General features: G+C 34.6%; 1 long non-coding RNA gene across 2 annotated transcripts; it reads left to right on the top strand.

The window, feature by feature from the left end:
- The first annotated feature begins 781 nt into the window (after positions 1-781).
- On the top strand, positions 782-3713 carry LOC127741678 (uncharacterized). 2 transcript variants are annotated; one of them, XR_008002840.1, is made up of 5 exons: positions 782-1148; positions 1451-1558; positions 2114-2168; positions 2407-2578; positions 3437-3713. It is a non-coding gene; the product is annotated as an uncharacterized LOC127741678 (long non-coding RNA). The 2 variants fall into 2 exon arrangements; XR_008002839.1 differs by having other exon boundaries at positions 2114-2578.
- Positions 3714-3763: the final 50 nt, after the last annotated feature.

Raw genomic sequence — 3763 nt, 5'->3', positions numbered from 1 at the left:
ATAGATAGATTATATAATATATTAGGGGTGCGGATAGAATAGGATAAAGTATACCCTAAACTCGTACCCTATCCTAGGGGTGGCAAACAGGGCTAAATCCGCCGGACCGGCCCGCGTAACCCGCCAAAAAGGCGGGCTGAGTTAGAAAATTGGGACCGCCAAATAGTAAAAAGTCCGCCTAACCCGCACCGCTTAAACCGTGAGCTTTGGCGGGTTTTGGTGGACTTAGGATTTTTTTAGCAAGGGGTATTTTTACAATATTTTTTACCAAAACCCAACTTCTCCCAACCCAACTTACAAGATAATGAAGATGAAAATTGAGTATTTTGGATTATATTTATTTTGTTTTAGAGACAATATTTATCATTATGTTTTGGATTTTGTTTATTTTACTTTGGGAACAATATTTATAATTATGTTTTGGATGAAAACTTGGTTTAAAATTATATTTATTAGATATTTATAATTACAAAGACTTTAATGTTTGTGAATATAAAAATTATAATTTGTTTATACTTTTAAAAATTATAATAGTTAAAAATAAAAATAGGAGAGATTTTTTTATGCCTTTATATATTATTTAATAGTTAAAAATAAAAAAATAGGTTATTTGGCGGGCTTAGCCCGCTAACCCGCCAGCCCGCCGTTAGGCGGAGCGGGCTAGAATTCTAGAACCGTCTCACTAAGTGGGACGAGCTTCCCGGCTTGCCACCCCTACCCTATCCTACCCGCATATCCTAACTGCAGCAGATATAGGATAGACAATTCTACCCGAACAAATTGAGCTGAGTACCCGCAGATAGGGTATATATTGCCAGCTCAGTGGCAGGCCCCCATTCAAACTATTTCGAGCTCCATTCACAAATGAAACACTAGCTTCTTCCTCCGTCGCACGAGCTGCTTCTTCTCTCCGTGGCTGTTACTTCTGCTTCTTCCGTCGCTGCCGCCGCCGCCACTTGCGTCGCACAATCTCTCTGTCATCCCTGGTATCGCACGAGATCCCTCCACGGCCGCTCTCGTCGCGTCTACTCCCATTGTTGCAGAGCTCTCTCTGACGCCGCTCTCATTGCATCTGCTCCCTCTGGCGCCTCTTCCATCTAATCTCAACTCGCTCTCTCAGTTCTTCTCGTAACCACCTCAAATTTCAGGTTTATATATCCTGATTTTGTGATTCTGTTCTTCATGATAAACCTTAGGACTCAATTTTTCTGTGCCAGTTTTAGGATTATCATATTCTGTTTTTGTGCTTCATTTGAATCTGCGGGTTTACTCTATTTTGATGAATTTTTTTCTGCAATAGAAGCTTTTTTTGGACCTAAAATTCATGGTAGGCCATTGTTTTCGACCGAAGGCTCTTTCACTTATTATCATTTGCTTGCACGAACGTTGAATCTGTTCTGTTCTGCCCTGTTCAAGTAATTTGTAATTCAATTAAATATTGTTTTGTTAGGCACTAAAAACCAGCAACTATGGTTCTGAACCTATGCTTCAAAATTGTGGAATTTCTATAAGCACTGGCTTTACTCAAGTGGATGGTCGTGTTCTGCCTTCGCCAAGGGTATTTAATATTTCTGGATGGTCGTGTTCTGTCTTCACCAAGGGTATTTAATATTTCTTTTTGTCATTGTGCTCTTGAAACTTGTTTATTGTGTGTTGCCTTGTTGTTCTATTTGAACTTGGTGACCTGAGGTTTTCTTAGTTATGACTTGGAAGGTCACTTGTTCGAGAAATGATTTTTCTCATTTAGCAAATGCTCTAGTAACTTGTTTTTTCTTGACTCCCACATGAAACTAAATGAAAGTCCTTTTTAAAAATCCTTTGTTTGGAATATGGATTTACATGGAAAAATTATCTTTTTGCTACTGTCATATCTAAATGTTAGGCTTCCTCTGATGAATTATAAATTATTTTAAAGTTCCCTTTGCTGTTTGTGGCGTGTTGGTATTATTTTTTGTTTCTTTTTTTTTTTACCTACCTAAGCAAATGATGTTAAGTTCTTGCTGGTAGTTATTCTTGTTTGAGGTTACTTGCTTGTTAGATTTAGAGACAAATTCTCACAGACAACTATCTATGTAAACTTCATGTACGTTTGTGTTTGATTTTTATGTTACAGAAGAGGCAATTCGAAGATCTACTGCACAAGAGCAGGATGATATTCAAGCTTTGAGGTTTGTTACCTTATTTATATATATAAAGGATTCTGTTATACTTGCTGTATTTGTTACCTTATTTCTGGTTTTGGAACCTTTTAAGTTGTAACTCCATATTTATAATTTTGTCCTGTGAAGTGTTAGCTCGTAGAGAAGTAGTAATTAGCGTATGTATCACATTCACAACTGTGGCGCTAACATTGCACTCCATCTGTTTGTATAAATGTCTCACCCAATAACTGAAATTTTTTTGCAGCAAAACCGTGTTATTTTTATTCTTGTAACAATTACAGCTTTAGATACATGGAAACCAAGTCATTTGAGGAACCTTATTCCACCAACGATGAGGTCTACTTGCAAAATGAAAGTGATTAAGATGATAATGACAGTACCTTTTCTTCCAGTTCCACCACCAAGTTACAGTTCAGGTCTTTTCTTCCTTGATATGTAGTATATACTTGTGAGAGTACTCAAGTGAATTCTTTGAGTAAAAAAAGCATTTGATCTTAATGGTAAAAGAGTTGAGTCCTCATAGAACTACCGGAAGCCAGATGCAGATAATTAATACCAGAAAGGAAAAAATTGATATTATCAATGAGGGCAAGAAGTATGGGAACCTGCAATAGGAACAGAAACAATGTGAAAAAAGAAGTTAAAAGAAAATGGATTTCTAGATCAAATTATATAAAAGTAATTAAAGAGCAGTGAGGAAAAATTCACTTACTTAGCCCAAATTGAGTTTTTTGGAAATACATTGGGGTATTTTACTACTGGCTGCAATACAAATTAAATTGTTTAGATATATATACATAACATATAGAATAAGTAAAAAAAAATTTAGACCTACAAAATATGACATTTATTCTCTCTCTCTCTCTCCACATTTACTCACACATATATAATACCTAAAATTATGATCATAATACCAATATTTCAGGAGAAAAAAAAATAAAAAACCTTAAACAAGTTCTACCCCATTAATATGTGAAGAAAAGAGAATAACATTTACCTTCAAATTTAGTGGAATTTTATTCTTTGGAAAATTTTTGTTTCTTTAATTTGAAATTAAATGTGGTTAATTAATTTTTAAGATTAAAATAAATTTCCCTTTACTTACATTTGGTCATTTAGATCAAATGTTAATAACTCGTCCGTAAAAACAAGTTATGGTCATGTGAAAATTAAAGAAATCTAAGGCAACCACAAATGTCACAAGTAATTCTTTTATTCTTATTTAGGAAAATTATTTATTTATTTATTTATTTATTTCTTATTTTCTCTTCCAGATACAAAAAAGAAATATATGAACTTGTAAAGAAGCGGTCAGAGGAGGCTGACGATGTCAATGAGATAATCAATAACTTTTCCATGTGTGTCATCTCCAGGTCTATTTATTCATTCACTGTTGATTATTGTTTTATTGTTCATTGCCGATGGTCTTGCTGTTGCTGGGCAAGTTGATACCTCTCTGTTTACATAATGCACTATTTTTTACTTCATCCTACTTTCAATCTATTTTTGTTCATACCTCTCTGTTTACATAATGCCAAATCTATGTTTGCTGGGCAGCTTGAGTATTACAGGTTCTTTACATTGCTATTTAAAAAAAAATC

The sequence above is a fragment of the Arachis duranensis genome, chromosome 9 (genome assembly GCF_000817695.3).
Source record: "Arachis duranensis cultivar V14167 chromosome 9, aradu.V14167.gnm2.J7QH, whole genome shotgun sequence".
NCBI lineage: Eukaryota > Viridiplantae > Streptophyta > Magnoliopsida > Fabales > Fabaceae > Arachis > Arachis duranensis.
The sequence above is the reverse complement of the archived record's forward strand: the minus strand, read 5'-3'. Positions and strand labels throughout refer to the sequence as shown.